The sequence below is a fragment of the Muntiacus reevesi genome, chromosome 21 (genome assembly GCF_963930625.1).
Source record: "Muntiacus reevesi chromosome 21, mMunRee1.1, whole genome shotgun sequence".
In the NCBI taxonomy this organism is placed as follows: Eukaryota; Metazoa; Chordata; class Mammalia; order Artiodactyla; family Cervidae; genus Muntiacus; species Muntiacus reevesi.
The window spans coordinates 27,822,443-27,849,730 of NC_089269.1; the positions used below are offsets into that span (position 1 = coordinate 27,822,443).

At 36.4% G+C, this 27,288-nt stretch overlaps 1 protein-coding gene across 1 annotated transcript in view; it reads left to right on the forward strand.

The window, feature by feature from the left end:
- ROBO1 (roundabout guidance receptor 1) overlaps positions 1-27,288 on the forward strand; it is a 444,051-nt gene that overhangs the window by 211,763 nt on the left and 205,000 nt on the right. The gene's annotated exons all lie outside the window — the stretch shown is intronic.

The following is a 27,288-nucleotide window of genomic DNA, read 5'->3' on the forward strand; positions in this document are numbered from 1 at the left end:
CTCCTCTTTTATTAGGACTTTTTAAAAGCTTGGGGTACCCTCATTAAGTCTAGTTATTAACCTTCCATTCTCATTGAAAACTGCTATAATCTGGTTTCAATCATCATCACTCCATTGTAATTTTTGTTAATTGGCTCACGGACGCCCTTCTATTTGTAGTAAGGAAACAGTCATGTTTTGGTCATCTTATTGGACCTCTCTACTCTATTTTGCACTTTCATAATATTATTTCCTTAGATTCTGTGAAATTGCATCCTCTCATATAAGTTTGCTATTCCTTCTCTCCGCTCACCCAGAACTGGTGTTTGCCAAAGGTCAGGCTGTAGCCTGTTATTTGCTGTTTTATTTAGCTTCCAATGTTTGTTTTTATTCTATATGCTCTTTCTGTTCAACTTATTTAGAATCGTAATATCACATGTGTCTCAGAGTTCCTTCAAACTCTCCTAAGTGATATTACAACTGGTAAAATGTTGGCAAGTGTCTGTTGATCATCTCCTTTATTTAGCATAAGTGCCTAAGTCATAGGTAGCATGAATGAAACATTCACTGTATGCCAGTCCCAACACTAAGTATTTTTACTTTACTTATCACACAAAATGGGCTTCCGTGTTGGCTCAAATGGTAAAGAATCTGCCTGCAATGCAGAAGACCTGGATTTGATCACTGGGTTGGAAAGATCCCCTGGAGGAGGACATGGCGACTCACTCCAGTACTCTTGCCTGGAGAATCCCCATGAACAGAGGAGCCTGGCAGACTACAGTCCATGGGGGTCACAAAGAGTTGGACATGACTGAATGACTAAGCACACATATCACACAAACCAATTCTAAAAAAAAAAAAAAAAAAAAAAAATCCCAAACTAAAATCATCAATGTAATTAGGCATCTATTTCCTTCAGTATTCTCTTTAACAGTTATTAACATAGCCATTTACCTGGTCAGCTGATCTAAAAAGCCATGAGGAATCCTTTGCTTTCCCTCACTGCACTCCTATTTTGTTTGTCACATATAATTAAATATTAAACACTGCTTGATTTATGAGCAAACTTAGAATAGTTTTCACCCTTTCCTTCATTCTTATTTTTCACTGCCCTACTTTAAGCCCTTTTGATCTCTAATCTGGTCTATTATAACAGCATTTTTGCTCTTAACTCTTTGAAATCTAACTTCCATAAAGTAGTCACTTTAATCTATCTAGAATGGGCATCTGATTACATCATTTACTTGTTAATGTTTAGTGTCTAACTCCCTACAGGATATAGCAACATACTTAACATGTGACATGAACCTCTCTTTTGTCTAGTTTCTGCTAGGTCCGTGGCCTCATCTCTAGTTATCCCATATATTCTACCTCGTGCTGTATTAAAAGTTAACTGTTTGTAGTTCTCTCCATATACTACCTTATTTGTCTGTTTTATGTTTCTTCTTGGGTTGTCCTATATACGGAGCATGCCTCCTTCCATCTTTGTATTCAGGAAATACTTCCTCCAAAATGTTTTCCTTTCCAGTTCATCTGAACTGCTTTGGTATAGATCTTCTCTCATTTGAAAATATTACAGCCTACTAAAACAGGGAATATGATGGTTGAATGGGTCAGACATCTCCTTCTGCTAACTAGAGATGCTTAAGGATAACCATTCATGGTTTCACTCACTTATTCAACTAATGTTTTCTGAGTTTGAACTAAAGGCTAATATGGTGCTGAGAGCCAGGTACACAAAGAAAATTGGACACAATCTATGTCTTTACCATATGAAGCTGGGTGGCAAATCAATAACAGACATGCGTTTTCTTGTTTTTCAATTGCAAGATCATGTCTGATTCTTTGCCACCCCATGGACCACAGCACTCCATGGACCACAGCACTCCAGGCTTCCCTGAAGCAAACTCCTAGAAATGGTGAAGGACAGGGAAGCCTGGAGTGCTGTGGTCCATGGAGTGCTGTGGTCCATGGAGTGCTGTGGTCCATGGGGTCACAGAGTCGGACATGACATAGCAACTGAAAAACAAGAAAACACATGTCTGTTATTGATTCGCTCCCCAGCTTTATATGGTAAAGACATAGATTGTGTCCAGTTCTCTTTGTGTGTCTGCCTCTTAGCACAATATTAGCCTTTAGTTCATACTCAGAAAACATTAGTTGACTAAGTGAGTGAAACCTTGAATGAATAGTTATCCTTAAGCATTGCTAGTTAGCAGAAGCAGATGTCTGATAGTTAAGACGTTAGCCCTCCTCTGAATAAAGCAGAAAAAAGAGCAAGATAAACCAAAGTCTCTGTTGCTCAGTCATTTTGGCTGAGATCTACTTTAAAGGTGGAGAGTATGCACCTGTATAAATATCTGTGTTTACACAAAAGAACAAAGGATGAATCAAAGAAAATATTTTGAATGTAGAGAGGAAAATGACTGTGGAGAAAGGTTAGTGAGTGAATTGAATTCACTAATTATCTATGAGCTAGCCAATTGGGAAAAAAAGATGAATCTACTTCAACTGAATAGAAGGGTGGATGAGGGTCAGTGAATGGTTTTTTGTTTCTTTCAAATTTAGAATGACCTCATATGTAGAAAAATAGTGAAATTAGTTCCCATTTATCCACAACTAAGCCTTACCAATTATTAATATTTTGCCAGAGTAGTTTCATTTATCATTACCTGCTTCTATTACTCCCTATCACATATCATGCACATTTAATGAGTGATTTTCAGTGGTGAGCCTCTCAAGGACATTATGCTAAGTGAAATAAGAGGAGCTTGGCGGGCTACAGTCCATGGGGACACAAAGAGTTGGACATGACTGAGTGACTAAGCACATACACAGAAGGACAAATATTGCATGTTTCCATTTACATGCAAAATCTAAAATAGTCAAACTCATTGGAACAGTAGAGTGGTGGCTGCCAGGGGCTGGAAGGAGGGGAAAATGGAGAGTAGTTCAATAGGTATGACGTTTCAGTTATGCAAGATGAGTAAGTGCTGGATATCTGTTGGACATCCTAGTCTCTGTAGCTAATACTTCATATTATACACTTAAAAACCTGTTAAGAGAGTTGACCTCCTGTTAAGTGTTCTTACCACAAGAAAATACTGCCAGCAACAAAGGGACTGAAGGAAACGTTTCAAGGTGGATATGTTTTCTCCCTTGATTGTGGTGATAATGCTATGGGTGTTTGCCTACATCCAAACTCTTCAAATTGTATACATTAAATATGTCCAGTTTATAGCATGTCAGTTATACCAATAAAGCTAATTAAAAAATAAAATACTACCTGTTAATAGCTTTCTGATTGGTAGGATAATCTGATATCTCTTCTATATGTGCATTATGTGCAGTTGAAAAATTTGTGCTTTGTATTTTATTAGATATTTAGCAAATATCCTGTGAAACATTGAGATATAGCAAATAGATATAAATTTATATAATTGTCTCTATTACATACAGTTGGCATTCAAAATTTAAAGAAACCCTGCAAACTACTATTTGTGGAATGTTTTTGTCCACTCATATATATATATAAAGAAGATATTTTTGTGTTATTTATAAGATGAGCCAGCTTTGGTATATGTATTACCAACATGATAGAAGTAATTAGTATTGCTTATAATCACATTTGCCCGTGTGTTTGGGAAGCACTGTGTCAATGAATGTGACTTTAAAATTATAACCCAGGTTGCCAGAGCAGCAGTTGTGGGATGGTTTCCATCAGTACATAACCCAGCCATTATCTAAATCTTTTTCTAGATTTATATTCTGGAAATTTTCTACCAGAATATTCATGAGAAATGAGTTCTATTTCTGCTCCCCCTGTTAATGAAAAGAATGAGTCCATCTGAGTCTCCTTTTTTAAATGTGAAATTATGAATTATGATTTCAGGGTTTCTTTTGGCAGAGGAGCACACAACATGCATATTGTGTTCAGGTCAACACAAAATATATTAGTATAATCAACAGCATTGGTAGAGATGGTAATACTAGGAGGGGTCTTCTATAATGCTAGTGGGTCATTGTTCTGATGTAATGTGATGCTGAGAAATGTAGGACCATGCCTTTCAATCATTTAAGGAAGACCAAGAGACAAATGAGATACAAAGAAAGAAAAATGGGACGGATACATGACTGGGTCTTTGTCTTTAGCCACAATGGATGGATTTGCTTTTCAGGCTTTTAATGAAGATTAACTGATGATAAAACAAGTCCACACTTTGATATGTGCCACCTTTAATTTATACAGCTTTACCATACCCATGTAAGTTGGGGGGAAAACTAAAATGTACCCACAACTTTGTGTCTATTCATCCTTTCCAACTCCTTTTTTAAAATGTTTATTTTTTTTAATTGGAGTATAGTTGACTCAATATTGTGTTCGTTTTTGTGTACGTCAAAGTGAGTCAGTTACACGTATACATATATCCACTCTTTTTTAAGAGTCTATTCCTATATAGGTCATTACAGAGTATTGAATAGAGTTCCCTGTCCTATGCAGTAGATTCTTATTAGTTATCTATTTTATATATAGTAGTGTGTATATGTAAATGTAAAAAAAAAAAACACCCTGAAATGTTTTTCAAACTCAAAGACAAATACAGTCTTCAAACATTCCAATAATGATAACTAATAAACCTGTATTTCCATCATAAAATGTATTCACTTAGGTAACTATCTCACCTTATTTACACATGGAAGCAAGTCACACAGTCAACTTTTAAATAGAATCTCTCCCTCCAAGGGGAAGTTAGAACTCTTCTTTTTTTTTTTTTTTTTTTTTTTTTTTTTTTTTTTTTTTAATATTATTTTATTAGTTGGAGGCCAATCACTTTACAACATTTCAGTGGGTTTTGTCATACATTGACATGAATCAGCCATATAGTTACATGTATTCCCCATCCCGATCCCCCCTCCCACCTCCCTCCCCACCCGACTCCTCAGGGTCCTCCCAGTGCACCAGGCCCGAGCACCTGACTCATGTATCCCACCTGGGCTGGTGGTCCGTTTCACCATAGATAATATACAACCCTCTTCTTATCTCAAGAGGGAGCTTTATGGTCTTTTGTAAGAGCAAAAACAAATCTAAAAGCCACCCAAGGAAAATGGTAGGGATGAAAATCATTAGCTCTTGGTGACACAGCCATATCCTTGTTATCACAGATCTCTTTTCAAGTTGCAAGGAGGGGCATGTAAACATTGTCTAGCTCTTATTACCTATTATGCAAATATTTTTAAGTAAGAAAAATGGACCAGAAGCAAAAAGGTGTAAAACAAAGCTAACAGAATTAATCCTGACCTGTCTACTCAATGAAATTTAATGAGTCTATCTTTAGCCTGTTTGATTTTCCAGATATATGAAGATTTACATTTGCTTCTAGAAAGTGCCAGTGTTATCATAACTCTGTAATGCTTTAAAGCTGTTTTCACTCTATCAAGTATTTACTGAGGACCCTACCTCTATTTCAGTTACTGTTCTAGGTTATTTTAATGCATATTATATGATTACAGATTTGTTATTCAGCATGTTAGAGATGTAAGCTGAATCTTATGTTTTCATTGCACTATGGAAAGCACTAGGATATTAGTGTCTTTTCCAGTGAGTGATTTTTTTTTTTCAGTTCACCTGGTTTTAACCGCTGCGCTTTTGTGCTGTCAAACTTTCCCTAATGCTGTTCCATGATCTTCTAAGTGGTTCCCTGAGAAACATTCTACAGTTTCCATCATAAAAGTTTTATTGTGAGAATATATGAAAGTTCTTTTTCTACAGTTAGTTGGTTGACTGCCAGATTGCATGATTTTTACTAGGTAATATTTCTACGAACTTGATTTAATGTAATCTTGGATCAGGAACTTTCCTCACTGGGAAGCCATGTATTATAGCAGAAAGAATACAAGACACAGAGTGTTCTGACATGGTTCATGCCTAAGACGCTGTGTGACCTTTGTCAAGGGCAACAGTTTACTTATCTGAAAAATAAAGAGTATAGTTTGGAAATATTCTAAGTACTATATCCCACGAGTTTTACATATCCAAGTGATCAAAATCATGAGGTAGTATATTTTAAGATTCAAAATAAAATTTTAATTTCTTTGTAATTAAATTTATACATCCATCTTTTAATTCCATGTAAATGATGGAACCATTTGCTTTAGGGTTGGTATGGTAGCATGCGACTTGTCTGAGAGAAAATCATTGTTCTTATGCTTGGATTCATGCAATGTTTTCCTAGGTCATTAAACACACATTTTCAAATGAAGACTCCAGTAATAAATTAATGTATTCTAGCAGTGCAATCTGTTCCACTGACCACTTTTTACCCTGTTGGAAATTCTCTGGAGCTTGCTAAAAAATTTGGCCACTTAGACAAGATAAAACTATATTCTGGAAGACTAAATATGCGTAACATGGAACTGAAAAATGCAACATCAGTGAAAAACAACTTGCAGAAAATGAATTTTATGCTCAGAAGAAGAATAAGTAAAATTGACATTGCAATCAGAGTTTTTTAGCTATTGGATACTGAACTGGTCTTCCAGATTTCCATATTTAACATTCTATGACTACAAAGCAAAATAACATAGCTACAGAGTTTGTGTTTTAATTTAAACCTCTCGATGGTGTACATCAAAATGTTAATAGCATTTGGTTTTATTTTTTCCTAAATTAAGCCTTTAGCATCATTAGATGGTTAATTTCTTGTGTCAACTTGACTAGGCCATTGTGCACAAATATTTTGTTGGATGTCCATCTAGACATTGCTGTGAAGATACTTTCTGGATGAGATTAAGTTTTAAATCAGTAGACTTAGAATAAATCAGATTACCCACCATAATGAGAAATGACTAACGCATTCAGTCAGTTAATGACCTTAAGATAAAAAGACTCAGGTCCCTTAAGGAATGAGAATTCTGCCTCCAGACTGCCTTTGGACTGAAACTTGCAACACTGGCTCTTCCCTGAGTCTTCAGCATGCTGGCCTGCCCTGTAGATTTCAAGTTGTCATAATTTCATGAGCCAGTTTCTTAAAATCTGTCTTTTTCCCTAGCCACACACACACACACACACACACACACACACGCCACTAGTTCTGTTGTTCTCTGGAGAAACCTAATACACACTAGAAAGACATGATTCTACAAATATAGTTTGTGAACTATTTAAAAGAGCATTGATACTTACCAGTTATGTGAACTTAGATTAGTTTCTAATTTTAAGGGCATAAGATATCTGAATAATTACTTCAGGATATTGAAATAGATTTATTTGTAATGTTTTTCAAATCTTAGAGATAAAATATCATAGGGTGGCACAATAGACAAGCCTTATATTCTCAAAGGAAAAATTGAATAATAGTAGTAAGACAAGTGGTTCTAGTTCAAGAAGGCTAAATAAAGCATGTAATTTCTAATTGTATCTTACTGTTTAAATAAATATTTGACCATATTTTCCCTTAATTTCAAACATGTTCTTTTATTCTTTTCCTATCTCCCGGAACATAGCCATTGGAGTATTCAGTTGAAATTAAAATGAATTCTTCTTACATTCTTAGTTTACATTTATAATTGTATTTGAGATCAGTGCTTACTACTAGAGTCATCATGTTAATTTTCTGTTTTCTCTTTATTTTCATAAAATAAAAGCAAAATTAAAAATATATATACTTATTTTTATATGCACAATCACACATTAAAATAGAGATGCAATCCTGCTCAGAGAAAGATGGCAGCTACCAAGTTCGAAATGTCAGCTGCCAGATCATGTCGCCATAGTTTATTCAGGTGAAGGTGCTCACAGCATAAAAATCCATTGAAAGGTGTCAATAAATAATGTCTGAATGTGTTAGTTGTATATGTATGAAGGCGTCATAGCTGAGGGCTACAACTGAACTGCTGTGATTGAAGCAAGAGTTGTAGGCCCACAGCTCACTCTCCATATCTTTCTCCTTTTACCTCTTCCTCCACAATAATGCTTGAAATAATTCAGTGGAGCATTTGTGTCCAAGAAATATGGTTTCTAAATGGCCTCCATTGTCAATTTCAGCTCTTGACTATAATAGAGTTGTTGCTAAAGGAAGTACTCCTTACACAATCATCTTTCACCATTTACAGTTTTTTACATGCTTTTTACATATATCTCTTACCTAGCATATGCTTCTGCCTCTCTGATTGACCTCATACAGCCTTAAATTTTTTTATGACATTAAAGAATGTCATAAAAATTATTGCCTTTTCTTAGGAACTGTTCATTTCCATCCAAAAATCCTGGCATACTATGGCTTCAAAATGAGACAAATTTCAGAGCTAAAACAACTTTTGAGAAGGATGTTTCAATAATCACTCAATAAGCAAAAAGTTCTTTGAAGCAATAATTTGCTACGTGATTAGTGTACAGTATATAATTTGGGTTATATGTTCTTTGCAGGATTACATGAGATTAAAGGAGAATGCTGAAAAGCTAGCTAGTTTTTTCTGAATCTATTACTGAAGCGGAGTTCTTTATGTCAGATAATATACTTCCTGGAAATTTTAATTTGGCTTAAACAACTTCCTTCATGAATTACAGCTGACTTAGGACTTATCAGGGAAAACAGAAAATGTTACAGCTCTGTGACTATACTACAAACAGGGATGTGGGTATGCTGACTCAGAGAGTTTTAGATATCCTAGATAGTAGGCATTATTTTTTGAATGGAGAATGTTTTCTTCTAATAGGAACTACAGCAAAGTGATCTTTGTGGGTACTTCACATTTTTCAGAATCTTAACAGCAGTCATCATTCCTTTTATTGAAGAAAAATCTTTGGGTTATGACAGATTTAATTAAGCACCAAGATTGAACAGTATCAGCACATTTTGTATGAAATGATTTTCCCAGAGAGAATTTCACTTTTATAGTTGATATCCAAATCAGACTTACAAAAAGCTACAGTGTCTTGAATTTGAAACAGGACTGATGTGTAGATAAATGCATTTTGTCCGGTAGGGCCTCTATTAAACATTTTATGTGAATAATGACACCTTCTAGGGGTGCTTGTACCCAGTCCCTTTCTTTATGATGATATTACTTAAAGGACAGAAAAAAAAAATCAACAACAGAAAATGCATTTTTGCCTCTCCTGGTTTTCTAGAGAAATGATAGCCCAAGCCTTTATGAATGCTGTCTCTTTGAAGAAAGACATATGTGGCTATCTTGGAATAGACTTCTATTGGGACTGGGACATTTTTCACTCATCTCATGAGGAAGATTTTGGTTAACTTGTCATCAGCCATTCAATTTTACATGCGTTACTTCTAGACTTTTTTTGAGTTTAGCTATTTTAAACCAGGGCTTATTTGATGAGTAATATTATCTGGCCAGAGACCATTTTGCTACAGGGAGTATTTTCTGCTGACATCAAATTGGTTTGGCTTTCTTTGTATATTCTTGTCCTTACCATTAGGCTAGCAGTTTTTAAGTTTTAAAAATGCTTTTGTAAATGTGAATGGAAACTATATGAGTCAGCTTTGTAAAAATTATACAATGTTTACTTCTGTTCAAAGATTGTTTGTAGCTAACACATTCTGTACGTATTGGAAGAAACTTGTCTTTTTAGAATGATAATCTTAACTGAGATTAACTTGGGTTTTATGCAGAAAAGGTGCCATTTAGAGAAAAAAAAGAGAGAGAAAAACTTAGATACAGAATTTAGGTGAAAGGAATAACTTTGTGAAGGAATAGAAGCTAATTCCTGAGATAGAATAAGTATTAGGCAATAGAGGGGTGAGCAGAGATAAAGGGGATAAAATAGCAGATTAGGAAATTTAAACCTGTTTCCTAGAAAAGCTACAGTTGATAATAATAATTAGTATTATTGTGCATGCGTGCCTGCTTAGTCACTTCAGTAGTGTCCAAGTCTTTGCAACACTGGCTTTGGTCTGCCAGGCTCCTCTTTCATGGGATTCTCTAGGCAAGAATACTGGAGTGGGTTGCCATCCCCTCCTCCAAGGGATCTTCCCGGACCAGGGTTTGAACCCAGGTCTCCTGCATTGTAGGCGGATTCTTTACTACTGAGCCACCAGGGAAGCATTATAGCATTATTGCAGCTGTCCTTTGTTAAGAAGTGACTGTGTGCATATAACTATTATATTACTTGCTTAATTTAGACTCTTCCGATACAAAGATATGAATGGTACTGTTATTCTTACTAAATGAATGATAAAAAGGACTCTTCTTTTAGGGAGCCTAATAATTTATGAGTGCATGCTCAGTCATGTCTGACTCTTTGTGACCTTATGGACTGTAGTCCGCTAGCCTCCTTGTCTGTAGGACTCTCTAGGCAAGAATACTGAAGTGGGTTGCATTTCCTTCTCCAGGGGATCTTCCTGACCTAGGGATCAAACCTGAATCTTCTGTGTCTCCTGCCTTAGCAGCTGGATTCTTTACTACTGAGCCACTATGGAAGCCCCTAAATAATTTACACAAAATCACAAATTTTTTAGATAGCTAAATCAGGACTTGAATCTAGGTTTATTTGATTCCAAGTTTGTTTTCTCATAACTTCTTTTATATCCTGTCCTCTGTTACATCCTGACTTCCATCATTATAAAGTACAGTTCCAAATGGTACCTTAAGCTAACATTTGCCCTTTATCATTACAAATATATTTTGTTTAAACACAGGAAAATTTTTACAATCTGTTTTGAATAATACAAATAATCACAAGCAGTCCTTCCTAACTAGATTTTTATGTTGACTTTATTTAATCAAACAGGTAAAAGATCTGAAAATCAAATATAATTGCTTTTAGAGAATGGAAGATAAAGAGCATTGATAATATTTATCTCAAGTCACAGACTGTTATACTCCTTGCCATTGACTAATGTGAAAAGTTGGAAACTATCATACATGCTTATTGATTTACTTAATTTAACAAACTTTGTTTATGTTCCTACAATATACCAAACATTGTTCTAGAAATGAGGAAATAAAAATGAAAAATTTCTGGTTTGTGCTCTTGGAGAGCTAGTTTACTACAACCTTAAGGAATTCAGCAAGTCATATCTCTCATTAAGATCAATGAATAATAAGTGTATCTCCATTTATTCCAAAGTGCTAGATAAAAATTAATTGTTACTTACTTATTTATTTGATTTTCTAATTTTAATTGGGTCATCAGTAACTGCAAGGGATGGTGGATACCTGATCGTGTTAAGAAATAGAAATGCTTTCTAGATTCATAGCCATACATACTGTGACTATATATTCATATACATACACACACACACACATGCAAACTGTGACAAAACTTATGAGAAAAATAAGGGGTACTCTTAAAGAGAATGCTGGCAGTTTAAAAATCTGAAGATAAGAGAAAGCTATTCATATTCAAAGACCACAGTGGGTGTGGGGGACTATGAAATAGTGTGAGCTGAGGCTGGAATTCTATCAGCGGGCCCAGATCTTATGTCCTTTTGCAGATTTCTATTGCCTGGATGACAATTTAAAGGAGTGATACTCTTTCTGACACACACACGTATATATGTGAGATATTTACAGTTTGTTGTTAACAAATGACTAGAGTTAGCCTCCTTGCTTTGACTTACTTAATAAGGATATGTGTCCAGTATTTTTTCCCTATTACTTAATTTCTTCTTAGATCCTGTTAGCAAGAGATAGGGTAGTAAATCGTTTTAAATTTCTTGATACTTTCTGTATATTATACGTATATTTGTTTTTCCAATGAGAAATCTTTAAAATATGACATTTCTGTATTTATAGTGATTATCAGTAAAAAGTAAGGGCAAAAGCTTTGGAGAAACTGATGGGAATAATATAATAATGAGGATCCCAAAAGCTGACAATGCCTTAGGAAAAAACCATTTAAAACCATTGTAATTATTTTTAAAAGCTTCCCTTTGACAAAAAAGGCTGAATCTTCGCTATTGAAGAATGTCAAAAGTAGCTTGATTAAAGACAGCAGTATTGCATTTTTGCTATTAGAATAAAAAGACTGAATTGTTACTGAAAAGCCATGAAGTTCAGAACTCTGGAATTTGTGGTGAAAGGAAATTGAAAAAGAACAGAACATTTGGATTCATGTTTCATGAAATAATTTGTGTGACAGAATAGGAAGGCAGTCTGAGGGAAAATTGACATAATTTTTTCCTAGGACGAGGAAAGGCCAGATAAATATGTCACTGTTAACAAATGCACTATTGTGTGTGAATAAAGCATGTTCAAGTAAATTTGTAAATACTAATTGTCAATCATTGGAAAATATTTACATTTAAAAAAAATATAAACAATCACTTGAGCCCCGGTCTTTTTTTTTTTCTTTTTTCCATTGGCTTTCTTTTGATTTTAGGTAGATGTTAAATTGTAACAGAATGAGGAAGACATAATTTTTTTAACCTATGGAAATTTTCATTCTTCGGGGAAAGACATTTTCTGATATGTATCGGCTTCCATGGTGGCTCAGTCAGTAAAAGAATCCGCCTGCAATGCAGGAGACTGCCTGCAATGAAGGAGACCTGGATTTGATTCCTGAGTCGAGAAGATTTCCTGGAGAAGGAAATGGCAACCCACTCCAGTATTCTTGTTTGGAAAATCCCATAGACAGAGAAGCCTGCTGGGCAATAGACCGTGGGGTCACAAGATTCAGACACGACTTAATGACTAAACCACCGCCATTGTGAAATATATAATATGTAGTCTGACTGTGGCCTTTCTGCTCAATGTAAATGTGACTTCTTTGAGCTTAGAGAGTTTATGTAGAACCCTTCCACCAGATTATAGAATCATAAAAGCTCATTACTAGTCCATTGGGCATACAGGGACTGTGTCTTTGATATCTTAGCCTTTTCCACAGTGCTCAGTTCAGTTTTTGTGTACAGAAAGTGCTTGGAGAATTTGGTTGATCCAGGGCAACTGGTACAAACAGAATTAGGAATGTAGAGACAGAATCTCTAGATTTTTCTCTGCGTGCAGTTTAAGAATGTTATAGTGGATGCTACTGGTTTACCGCTCAAATGTCTGTACTCACTGCTTTCATTCATGTGCAGGACTTTCTTCTAAAAACACCTGTGACTCATCCCCTGGCCCTGTGTTTGACTGCATGTAGGTACCCTGAAATTGGGGGGAATTGAACAACTGAACTGAGCTGAGCATGTTCAGAACTATTGCTCATCCAAGGCCAGACATTAGTTTATTCCCCAGAGAGGATTTGATGCATAATTATAACTTATCCTACTTTCGTCTCTGGTGTAATATCTCTAAAGGGTGTTCCATATAATGTCCTAGAGGGTTGATGCATTCTATATTAGCTTTCTTTCCTTCTTTGTCTGAATTTCCTATTTTTCTAAAGGCAGTGGCACTCAAAACCTTGTCTTGGGACCTGCTTCTGGTGTTAGGGACAGGGACCCAGGTTTCTGGAGTGTTGGACTAGCCCCAGATGTCTGTAAAAGTTTGTTGAAAGGAATTAAATTATGTAGAATTTAATTCAATTCAATTCAATTATCCTGCAACCTCATTTGTTTGGGCCAAATCCAAATACTCATTATGTGCTCTTACGGGAGCTGAGGAGGAAAAAGTGGGGCATGCTATTATGAATCTGTTGACAATTAATTTATAAACAATATTAACTAGTTCATAGTCTGGTATCTAAAACTTATTACATGTGAAAAACTGTCAATTTAGAGAAAAAAGTGAAGTTAAGAATAGGCGCATCTGAATAGATAAAATGACTTTACAGATGGGATGTTGTAGGATAAAAGAGAACACTATAAGATGCAGATGTGACCAGTTGTCTAAACCTCTCCATAATTTGAACTACTATATATTAATTGATATTTTTAGATAAAAAGATTAAATTTTGCTTTATAATTTGTACACCCCAAAAGGGAAACTTAAGTTATTTGTTGGCCAGATAGATGAAATTTCACTATAATTAGAATCGTATTTTAAGTCAGGAAAGATCACATAGCAGTTTAGGTCGTGTGTGTGTGTGTGTGTGTGTGTGTGTGGTGTGTGTGTCTGTAAGACAGACTGAAAGGGGATTTTTTTTTTTTTTTTCCTCAAAAGAAAGAATCCCAGAGCAAATTTTATAGCTACCAAATCAGAAAGAGGTTGTGGTGGCAGATTGCCACAGGACTTCTGGTTTGAATGATATAAGAGACATTCTATTGAGCAGTTAGTTGTAGCAGTTTTAATATAGTTACAGACCAGTATGAGAGGCTCCCCAGACTTCTGCAGTTCTTGGCAAGAAAAACAATGCATAGATCAAGCCACAGCTGAATGGAATAATTCCAAAATGGAGATCGTAGGTCTGGTGCAGACTCTACCTATCAACAATGAATGATTTAAGTAAATAAAATCTCAATTAATATCATACATCTGTAATCACTTACAGTGTATCCATGTTTGTCTCTTCAAAATCTGAATTCTATTATCACTTTTTGTACATGTAACAAACATTTATTCAAAGAAATAAATTGGGTTGAGGAAAAAAATTGGGTTTTAATTCAGGTTCTGCCACTTACTGACTGATTGTCCTTAGGTAAGTTACCTAACCTCTCCAAGATTCAATTTCTGCAGGTATAAAATGGAGATGATGGTACCTATGTTATAGAGTTATTATAAACATGAATGATTAAGCATGAAATACTTAATTCTTCTCTAGTCGTGACCTCAGTGACTCAAAATACTGGAAAGCGTCAAACAAAGGTGTAAAATATAAATACTGAAGAGTTTTATTTGAGTGAGCAAATAGTTCTCTATCATAAAAGAATTTACCTCGAATCATATAGAAAAATGCATACATTAAATTAATATATGTAAGTGAACCCAACCTGACAGAAAATAAAGAAACTGCTGAGTGTGGGTTAACTGTGAAATCCTTTAGCTGTCAAATTGGGTGACTATTTGTGTTTATTACATCACACTCTTTCAATTCTGTTCCAGAAACCCGGGTACATTATAAAGAACTGTTTATAGAGATGACGTGTGTGTGTGAAAGTCATTCAGTTGTGTCCAACCCTTTGCAATTCCATGGACTGTATAGTCCATGGAATTCTCCAGGCCAGAATACTGGAGTGGGTAGCTATTTACTCTTCCAGGGAATCTTCCCAACCAGGGATTGAACCCAGTTTTCCTGCATCACAGGCATGATTCTTTAACATCTGAGCCACCAGGTATGATAGAATGTTCAGTTCAGTTCAGTTGCTCAGTTGTGTCCGACTCTTTATGACCCCACGGACTGCAGCACACCAGGCTTCCCTGTCCATCACCAGCACCTGAAGCTTGCTCATACTCACGTCTGTCGAGTCGGTGATGCCATCCAACCATCTCAGCCTCTGTCGTCCCCTCTCCTCCTGCCCTCAATCTTTCCCAGCATCAGGGTGTTTTCCAGTGTGTCGGTTCTTCGCATCAGGTGGCCAAAGTATTGGAGTTTCAGCTTCAGCATCAGTCCTCCCAATGAATATTCAGGACTGGTTTTCTTTAGGATGGACTGGTTGAATCTCCTTGCAGGGCAAGGGACTGACAAAAGTCTTCTCCAACACCACAGTTCAAAAGCATCAGTTCTTCAGTGCTCAACTTTCTTTATAGTCCAACTCTTACATCCATACATGACCACTGGAAAAACCATAGCTTTGACTAGACGGACCTTTGTTGGCAAAGTAATATCTCTGCTTTTTAATATGCTGTCTACCTTGGTCATAGATTTTCTTCCAAGGAGCAAGTGCCTTTTATTTTTTATTTTTTAGTGCCTTTTAATTTCATGGCTGCAGTCACCATCTGCAGTGATTTTGGAGTGCCCCCCCCCCCACTCCAAAGTAAAGTCTCTCATTGTTTCCATTGTTTCCCCATCTGTTTACCATGAAATGATGGGACCAGATACCATGATCTTAGTTTTTGAAGATTTAAATCAACATTTTCGCTCTCCTCTTTCACTTTCATCAAGGGGCTCTTTAGTTCTTCTTTGCTTTCTGCCGTAAGGGTGGTATCTGATTCAAAAAGTTGCAAAAATCCTATCAGGCAATAAATAGCTATGGTAGATCTTAGCTGACAATCATTTTCCTTCAATGAAAATAATGATTCAGTTTTGTTTATTTTCTTTCAATTCCATTAAAACCTCAGCAAGAGTGTGTGTGTGTATATGAGGGAGCTGACCAACTGATATAAAACTATGTAAGAACAAGAACCAAAAATAACCAGAACAGGTCTCAGAATAAGAATTAGATGAGAAGTCTTGCCCCATCAGATGTAAAATCTTATCATAAGGCTCTAGTAGTGAAGACTGGTATCGACATTGGCAAACAGATCAACAGACACAATTAACAGCTCAGAAACAAAGCCAAAGGCAAATGGCAATTGATTTATGACAGAGCAGATATTACAGGTTGGGAAGAAAATATAATCTTTTCAGTAACAAATGTCAAGACAAAAATTTATTCATATGGGGAAAAGTAAAAAGGGGTAGGCAGTTACTCCACATTCTACAAAGGCATGTTTCAGATAGATAAAAGTCATAAATGTAAAAAGAGATACTATAAAACAATATACGAATAAAGTTTTATGACTTTGAGTAAAGATAAACAGGAGATAAACAGAACTAATCATAAAGAACAAATATCTCCAACTTTGTCATTAAAGTTAGAATCTTCAGTTTACCAAATAGACACCATGAAGAGATTGAAAAAAAATGAGAGGAATCAAGAGGTCTTTACAATGCATATATGAAAAAGGATTAGCATTTACAATAAAAATAAATATTAAAAATATGTCAAGTATATTAAATATAATATTTAATTGCTAAATATTATATTTGAAAGTGAAAGTCACTCAGTCCCGTCTGACTCTTTGTGACCCTATACAGTCCTTGGAATTCTCCAGGCCAGAATACTGGAGTGGGTAGCCTTTCCCATCTCCAGGGGATCTTCCCAACCCAAGGATCCAACCCAGGTCTCCTGCAATGCAGGCGGATTCTTTACCAGCTGAGCCACAAGGGAAGCCCAAGAATACTGGAGTGGGTAGCCTATCCCTTCTCTAGTGGATCTCCCTGACCCAGGAATCTAACCGGAGTCTCCTGCTTGCAGGCGGATTCTTTACCATCTGAGCTCTGAGCTCTGAGGGATGCCCAAATATTACATTTAATATACACTGAAATGTAAATTAAATATTGCAGAGTTGTGGTAGCAAACAGTCCAATAAAAAGTGGGCAAGAAAGTTGAACAGGCCCTTCACGGCAGCTGAAACCCAAATGGTTAAGAAACAAGCAGAAATGCTCGAGGTCATTCAGTCGCCAACCATGTTCCCAGCATCACCTAGACTCTTTCTCTTACACCTGGGGCTCTAGGACACTGACTGCCCCACCTTTCAGATGTGGGCACCGATCACGGCTTCCACTGCTAACAGCAGCAGGCTCCTGCCAGCAATCTAAACCCAGGCATCTAGGGCTGCCATGGTGGTGCCATCCTTGGCAGCTGCAGCCCCTTGGTGACGGAAGGAGTCAGAGGTTGCAGGGACCTCACTGCCGTGCGCTGAGAGAATGATGCCACCCCAGGAGCATCAGGCTGTGGAACTTGAGGAACCTTGGTCATCTCTGCCCTACACCCCACAGAGCCCTGGCCCGCTAAGCTCCAAGGTGGAGTCCTCTGCTTAAACGCCGTCTGGCACTGGGCAGCCTAGGGCCTCCGTGATTTACTCGAACCTTCCCTGTATTAGACTGAGCGAGTTCGAATAGGAAAGTTTTTTCAACGGTGGTGATGTGGAGGGACTCATTCATTCTTACCTTTTCTGGGTGCTAACTGTAGCTCCTGAAGTGGTTTTATTTGGATGTTATGCTCACAGCTTTTAAGTAGCAGTGTTTTGATTGAAACCTGAGGGGCTATTCCTTCCATGCTGAATTATTCAAGACTTTGGGATGTGATATAAAATAACTCCGAAAGCAGACAGCCTCACCTCTGTAGATCTGCAAGGTCCATCCTGGACTCCTTAATTTTTACCTCATTTTCCAGATTCCAGGTGCATAGTTCTGGTTAGGAACCATGGTGATTGGAACTATGGTCACTGAAATTAGGTATGACAAATAGGAGCTATTGATGCTGACATTCTCTAACTTTGTTTTTTAGGAACTCTTGAACAATGTTGAATGGGAATGAGACTATTAAGCTTTCCTGTCTTATTCCTGATTCAAGGAATGCTTATAATATTTCTCTATTAAGAATAATATTTGCTCTAAAATTTCAATATATAGTATTTTTTAATTTTCTAAGTTTGTTGTTTTTTTCCATGAGTGAGTTTGAATTGTATGAAATGATTTTCCTGAATAGGTTGAGCAGGTCATCTGTGTTTTTAACTATCTTATCTATCTATTGATGCAGAGTTTCATAATGATGAAACAACCTTGAATTTCTAGATTGTTAGCAATTTGACATGATTCCTTATGTTTTTATGTATTAGAAATTATTTCTGTTCCCAAAAATTGAAGGCAAAAAATGTCATAAAACTGCATTTTCCACTGACTGATAAAGAATTAAAAGGTCCGTCAGTAGTAGGAATAACTATCCCTAAAGGACTTTGCACCACATTCTAAATATTTGTCTTAGAAATATTCACTTGTAATTTACCAATAAGAAATTGACATACACTTAATTGAACAGCCTCATAAGCTGGTGGGTCTAGAATTTGGGAGGGATGGAACGTTTACTTAAATATGAATGAATGAATGAACGACTGAAAGGACTTAAGTGGAAGGGAGAGAGGGAAGGGAGGAGGGAAGGGAGGAGGGAGAGAAGGAGAGAGCTCTCTTCTGTGAAATAGCTCAACAGGACAACACCTAAGCAGTTAGTAAGTTAGAGCTTACAGGTATAACTTAAGTAAGTTTTGCCTGCATTGGACATTCAATAAATGGTAGCTACTATTAATGGTAGCTGTTACAACAGAAGTGAGAGCAGAAATGTATGTCAATAGCCTTAGTCCAGTGCTATCATGAGGCATAATTAAGAATGAGGCTTGACTAAGAATGAGCTCCAAAATCAGACTGCTTGGGTTGAGATCTCCGATCTACCTACTGTATAACCTTGGAAATGAAGGTACTTGTGTACATAGCATTATATATGTTTATTTTTTAATATGGTTAACAAAAATATATATTTTGGTTAAATGGAATTTTTCTTAGGATTTTATTTAATTGATTTGAGATTATCTGGGAGTACAGTAATGTTTTGGTGTAAAAATAAACTAACTTTTAAGCTAGGGCTATATATATACATTTTTGGTCCAGGTGAATAAAGACACATCTGGATTTATGTGTTTATCCCTTGGAAAAACCAGCAAAATCAAGAAATGATTTTAAACTTGACAGATGTTTTATAAACATAAGCTTTCAGCTCAGAGATGATGTGGATTTCAAATTTTATGACTTTGAAGACATTCAGTTTTTATTTTGTTATCAAAATGTGATGTGTACCTGTGTGAGTGAGTGTGTGTATGTATATTTAAAACTTCTAGATGAATAATATTTGGTATTAAGACTATTTTATTCCTCATTGTTTAAATTTCACCAAGGTTTTATTTTCCTAAAGATTAAATCATATCATGATTAACAAAATAGCTGTGTGTTTTGGTTTTGTTAAGGAACCTGGAGCAGTTCATAGTTTATATTTTTTCTGAGATCTAAAGAAAGTTTTTATTGAAATTCTTCTATCAGTTTTTATAAAACTACAAAAATATGTAAAAATAGTTTTGTACATTAGGTGTAAGCTGTTAACATTTTGTGTTTACTAGTTTTTCAATTCTACCATGTGACTAGCTACAAATGTGGAAGTAAAAGCAATGATCATGGTCAGGATTTTAGTTTACTTTAGAATAGTTAGGTATGCTTAGAAATACAAATATGTACTTCACTTTTATTATAATGGGTTGACCAAAAGTTTGGGTTTTTCCATGTTATGTGAACTTTTTGGCCAACCCAATATTTGTCAAATATTATTCAATGAAATATTAATTTAGTATTGCCTTAATGGTAAGCAGTATTGTAGGTGCTGGGATTGACAAGAAACAAAACAATATAAACTCTGTTTCAAATCCCTGTTTTCATGGTGTTTGTAGTACCAAAGGGAGGATAAGCAGTAGTAATATAAATAAGTAAAGTGTATGATTTGTTAGATGATGAAAAATGAAAGTAAAGCAGAAAGAGTGCATAGAAAATGCCGAAAGTGAGGGTATTCATTTAGTTTTAAATAAGGGGACCAGGATAGGCCTCCCTGAGTAATTGTCATTGGACTAAGAATCTGAAGAAAGTGAAGAAACAAGCTTTTAGGTGTCCATTATCCACACAGAAGGAAGAGTAACTGCAAATGTCCGAGGCATTTAAGGAATGGCTAGGACGCCAGCATGGTTGGGACAGAGCAAGTAGGTAGAAGTATGTTAAAAAAGTGAGAGAAATAATAGGGCAAGTAAATGATATAGACAGAGTCTTGTAGGTCATCATAACAATTTTGGCTTTTTCTCTGAGATGGGATAATGGGAGAGTTTTTGAGTCAATGATGAGTGTAGGAGAAAGATGGTTTGGGAGGAAGGTTAGAAGAAGGTTCAGAGCAGAAACTTGGTTTGGGGCAAGTTAAGTTTGGAAAATCCGTGTTGATTTAATAGGATGAGCAGAATCAAGAAATGCAGCTACATGATCTGCACATGACAAAATCCATGCTGATGTGATCCTAAGGAGTGTGCAGTTCTAAGTGAATTGTCAGATGGCTTCTAAAAGTCAGGTAGTAGCTCAGAGAAAGAAGATTTTATGATAACATTAAAACTTGGGCAGGATTGACAAGGGCACCATATTCTGCTGTTACAAAGATAAAGAGTGTTTGAAGTGAGCAAATACAAATGAGATTCCTCCTGTGTAATGTTGGGAGCAGGACTGATGGGCAGGTAGATACTGTGGGATAGAAGGAATTAGGAGACATTTATAGGTGAAAAAAAGATCTAATTTGAGACTGATGCAACATAGAGTAGGATGTTAAGACCTTGGGATGTAAGAAATAGTATGTTGTTTAGTCGCTCAGTCGTGTCCAACTCTTGCGACCCCATAGATTGGAGTCCATCAGGCTCCTCTGTCCATGAGATATCCCAAACAAGAATACTGGAGTGGGTTGCTATTTCTTTCTCCAGGGGATCTTCTTAACTGGAGATCGAACCCCCATCTCCTGCATTGGCAGGCAGATTCTTGAACACTGCACTAGCTGGGAAGCCCAAGAAATAATATATTAGACTCAACAGTAGCTGGAGATTTGGTGACTAGATTAGGAGCTGAAATTAGTTCAGTCCGCCTGGAGGTTAGGGTGGCAAGGCAGGTCCGAGTGGCAGCAGATGAAGTGGAGAGTTGAACAGGAGAAGAGCCAGATCAGAAAGATGCGCATTACACCAGAGCGCGGATTCTATCCCCAGGGCAGTTGAGAGATATTGTAGGATTCAGCTTTTCCCACAGGCCCTGAAGGGCAGCTGCAGTGTCAAAAGATCAGAGTAGACACATATAGAAAAAGAGTCTTATGAGGTACTTGGTTTTGTTAGCTGGCTCGTATATCCTGGAAATACTTCCAAGTAGCAAACGTTTTCCAATTAAGGAGAGAATTATAGAAAATTCCATTAGGGCTTTAAAACTTTCTTGTCTCTAATTACACTAGAAATGTGCAGACTTTTTGAACTTGAACCAACTGTAGTTGAATTTGCTAATGATACTTTATTACATTTGTTTTAGAAACAAAACTGAAATCCAAATCATTTTGGCACTTTAGCCAGCAGCCTGAGTAATTTCATAGAGTAATAGGCTTTAGGGCTTCTATCTAAATCCCATTAAGCATTACTATATAATCTTGAAAGATATTAATAATCTGTATGGACTGAGAATGATCCTTAAAAATGAATTCTCAGTAGCCCAGTTACAAAGGAAAACTGGTTAGCGTGAACACATTTGGCCTCACTGGAAGGAATCAGCTGTATCTATTGTTTCCTCCCACTTTGGCCAGGAAAATTTGATTAACACATAACTGGGAAAACGACTAAGTTAAAGAAAGCCTTTAATTTTGAAAATCACATTTGCTTTCTTTCTGAAGGTAAAGCATGTTCACTGTCTTAATAAAAATCAACAAAAGATATATTACATCCATTAAAAGGCAATCTGTTAAGATCTTTGTGGCAGCAAGAATGGATTACAAGGTTGAGAGAGGGGGAATGGAAATGAATTGACTCCAAAGGTGTGAGCATGTATAAGGTGATGATCTTTTTGTCATATAAATCAGGACCAGAATAAATGAATCAATCATGTACAGTAATATAAGCAGATTTCAGAAGTAAATATGTCAAGATTTGTTCCATGAGTCTGCAGTTCCTTATTAGAGGGAACCCCTACTGTATCACCCAATTGTTTAAAAAAGTTAAAAACTAAAAACTAGCTTTTATCAGTTTCTAAGGGCATTTAGGAAAAGAAAAATGCAGAAGTGCTAGCATTCACTTTCCCATGAATACAGCAAATTGATGCAATATCTATTCCAAGGGAAAAGCTTCCTTTCTCTCTCTTTCTCCATGTGTAAAAAAGAAATGAATGCTGCAGTTGTTGGACAAGGGATAACAGTTGATTTGGAATGAACCAGCCAAAAATGTCCCAAACAAATTAATAGCATAGAAACATCTGCTGCTGTTTTATTAGAGTTTCACATAAAAACCTAGTTTGCAAGCTGGCGTTTGGAAAGCTTTTCTTTACACTGAACTCTTAACGTTGCTGCGAAAGGCAATCAAGACCATATGTCTTACATTTTTAGGTCCAAAATTTTCTACATCTCTCTCCAACCTGGGACAGTTGCATGTAACATGAGTGCTGAATTATGAAACCTGTTTTTAAGATTGGGATTTTTTTTTTTTTTAACAATGTATTTTAAAGTCATTGAGGCTATGGCGTTTACATTTCTCTTCTTTGGTTATTGTTACGATTTAATTTTAAAATGTTTGTACTTAATTTTTAACCCATCAGTATTTCTGTGATGTTGGCTTTAGCTAGGCATAGCATTTAAAATATACATTACAGCACTAATTTTGGATGGTTTTAACCCCATCATTAGTCAAGAAGAATAACTCAGATTTACAGTAAGGGATGATGAAAACCATGTAATTGCCTTTGAAATAAATTACTTTGTAGAAAAAATTACTTTTTCTTATTATAATGTTTACTACTTCTTAATAAACTCTCATAAAATCCTCAAGAGGAAAATGGACAAGTTTTAGTTCTTACATCGTGAAAGCATCATTATTCATTGCTGTTCTCTCAGTTACTGGACAGAGGACTGTAATGAAAAATCTTGGTAATGTGTTTACAAGGTTTAAGCAAATGTTTGTTGGGATTTAATACTAATAATGCCGTGGCTTATTTTCATTTTGTGGTATGGCATACCAACTCTTCAGTGCCCTATTTTCCTATTTTCCACCTTTTTCTTTCTCTCATTTATTCTCCCTTTGGAACTCAGTCTTTACACACACGTGCAAATGCACATGAGTGTACTGTATGTATGCATACAAATGTTGAAATTAGAACTTAAAAGGGTGTCCCCATATGTTCTCATAAGCTTTCTTTGTATACAGCAAACTCTTCATTGTTGCTTTGATTCTAACAAGAATATAAGAAAATTCCATAGTAACTTCGTCTTTTCTGTCACTTACGTGTTCTTCATCACTTGTAATGCCGTCTTTTGTTCACATTTAGCAACTCTGAAATCTGAGTAAATTTTGCAGTGAATGGCATTTTAGTTTCACTGAAATGTGGCAACATTTTTTCGCTGAAATGGAAAAGAATAGCAAAGGTTCATTCGCCTATGGGAGGGAAATTCCTTTTGTCCTGAAAGTCAGTTTCCTTTGTTTTCTCTTACTACACACAACTTTTTAGTTTCTTTGGGAAGTACCTTGGGTTAATAAAAGGATGAAAATAAAAGTTAAAATATGAAAATTATCACTTGGTTTCTCTATGATATTGATTAAACCTAAAAATACTGTTTTCTTAAGAGAAAACCAATTTTTATATTTATAAAATTTTATAATTTCTTTTTTCCTCATGTCTTTTAAAACTTTTATTTATATATTTTAATTGGAGGCTGATTACTTTGCAGTATTGTAGTGGTTTTGCAGTACATTGACATGAATCGGCCATGGGTATACATGTGTCCCACCATCCTGGACCCTGCTCCCACCTGCCTCCCAACCCTATCCCTCTGTGTTGTCCCAGAGGACCATCTTTGGGTGCCCTGTTTGATGCATTGAATTTGCACTGGTCATCTATTTTACATATTGTAATATACATGTTTAAGTGCTATTCTGGAGATCAGTGAAGAAATAACTCCAGAAAGAATGCAGAGAAGGCAAAAACCACACCCAGTTGTGGATGTGACTGGTGATGGAAGTATAAAGTCTGATGCTGTAAAGAACAGTATTGCATAGGAACTTGGAATTTTCGGTCCATGAATCAAGGCAAATCGGAAATGATCAAACAGGAGATGACAAGAGTGAACATTAATGTTTTAGGAATCAGTGAACTAAAATGGACTGGAATGGGCGAATTTAACTCAGATGACCATTATATCTACTACTGGGCAAGAATCCCTTAGAAGAAATCGAGTAGCCATCATAGTCAACAAGAGTCCAAAACACAGTACTTGATGAAATCTCAAAAACAACAGAATGATCTCTGTTTGTTTCCAAGGCAAGCCATTCAATATCATGGTAATCTAAGTCTATGCCCCAACCAGTGATGCTGAAGATGCTGAAGTTAAATGGTTCTATGAAGACCTACAAGACCTTCTATAACTAACACCCAAAAAGGAGATGTTCTTCCCATTTTAGCAGCTGCTACTGCTGCTAGGTCACTTCAGTTGTGTCTGACCCTGTGCGACCCCATAGACAGCAGCCCTCTAGGCTCCTCTGTCCCTGGGATTCTCCAGGCAAGAATACTGAATTGAGTTGCCATTTCCTTCTCCAGTGCATGAGAGTGAAAAGTGAAAGTGAAGTTGCTCAGTTGTGTCCGACTCTTTGCAACCCCATGGACTATAGCCTACCAGCCTCCTCCATCCATGGGATTTTCCAGGCAAGAATACTGGAATGAATTGCCATTTCCTTCACCATTATAGTGCACTGGAATGCAAAAATAGAAAGTCAAGAGATACTTGGAGTAACAGGCAAATTTGGCCTTGTAGTAAAAAATGAAGCAGATCAGAGGGTAACAGTTTTGCCAAGAGAACACACTGGTTGTAGCAAACACCCTCTTCCAACAACACAAGAGAAGACTCTATACATGGACATCACCAGATGGCCAACACCGAAATCAGATTGATTATATTCTTTGCAGCCAAAGATGGAGAAGCTCTATACAGTCAACAAAAACAAGACCAGAGGCTGACTGTGGCTTAGAACTCCTTATTGCCAAATTCAGACACAAATTGAAGGAAGTAGGGAAAACCACTCGACCATTCAGGTATGACCACTGGATGAACCTTTATTGACAAAGCAATGTCTCTGCTTTTCAATATGCTGTCTAGGTTGGTCATAGCTATTTTTCCAAGGAGCAAGCGCCTTTTAATTTCATAATGCAGTCACCACTTACAGTTATTCTGGAAACCAAAAAAATAAAGTCTATCACTATTTCCATTGTTTCCCCATCTATTTTCCATGAAGTGATGGGACTGGATACAATGATCTTAGTTTTCTGAATGTTGAGTTTTAAGCCAACTTTTTCACTCTCCTCTTTTACTTTAATCAAGACTCTTTAGTTCTTCTTTTCCTTCTTCTATAAGGGTGGTATCATCTGTATATCTGAGGTTATTGATATTTCTCCCAGAAATCTTGATTCCAGCTTGTGCTTCATGCCACCTGACATTTCGCATAATGCACTCTGCATATAAGTTAAATAAGCAGGGTGACAACATACAACCTTGACATACTCCTTTCCCGATTTGGAACCAGCCTGTTGTTCCATATCCAGTTCTAACCGATGCTTCTTGAACTGCATACAGATTTCTCAGGTGGCAGGTCAGGTGGTCTGGTATTTCCATCTCTTGAAGAATTTTCCACAGTTTGTTGTGATCCACACACTTAAAGGCTTTTTGCGTAGTCAATAAAGCAGAAGTGGATGTTTTTCTGGAACTTTTTTGCTTTTTCAATGATCCAGCGGATGTTGGCAATTTGATCTCTGGTTCCTCTGCCTTTTCTAAATCCAACTTGAATATCTGGAAGTTCTTGGTGCATATACTGCTGAAGCCTGGCTTGGAGAATTTTGAGCATTACTTTGCTAACGTGTGAGATGAGTGCAATTGTGCAGTAGTTTGAGCATTCTTTGGCATTGCCTTTCTTTGGGATTAGAATGAAACCTGACCTTTTCTGGTCCTGTTGACACTGTTGTTTTCCCAATTTGCTGGCATATTGAGTGCAGCACTTTCACAACATCACCTTTGAGGATTTGAAATAGCTAACTGGAATTCCATCACCTCCATTAGCTTTGTTCATTGTGATGCTTCCTAAGGCCCACTTGACTTCACATTCCAGGATGTCTGGCTCTAGGTGAGTGCTCATATCATCGTGCTTATCTGGGTCTTAAAGATCTTTTTTGTATAGTTTTTCTGTGTATTCTTGCCACCTCTTCTTAATATCTTCTGCTTCTGTTAGGTCCATACTATTTCTGTCCTTTATTGTGTCCATCTTTGCATGAAAAGTTCCCTTGGTATCTCTAATTTTCTTGAAGAGACCTCTAAGCTTTCCCATTCTATCATTTTCCTCCATTTCTTTGCACTGATCACTGAGGAAGGCTTTCTAACCTCTCCTTCCTAATCTTTGGTACTCAGCATTAAGTTGAGTATTTCTTTCCTTTTCTCCTTTACCTTTCACTTCTCTTCTTTTCTTAGCTATTTGTAAGGCCTCCTCAGACAACCATTTTTCCTTTTTGCATTTCTTTTTCTTGGCAATGGTCTTGATCACTGCCTCCTGTACAATGTCACGAACCTCTGTTCATAGTTCTTCAGGCACTCTGTCTATCAAATCTAATCCCTTGAATCAATTTGTTATCTCCCCTGTAAAGACCCATATAGGGTCTTTATTATCGTCTTTGTAAATTCCATATGTATGCATTAATATACTGTATTGGTGTTTGTCTTTCTGACTTACTTTACTGTGTATAATAGACTCCAGTTTCATCCACCTCATTAGAACTGACTCACATGTGTTCTTTTTTATAGCTGAGTAATATTCCATTGTGTATAGGTACAACACCTTCCTTATTCATTCATCTGCCAATGGACATCT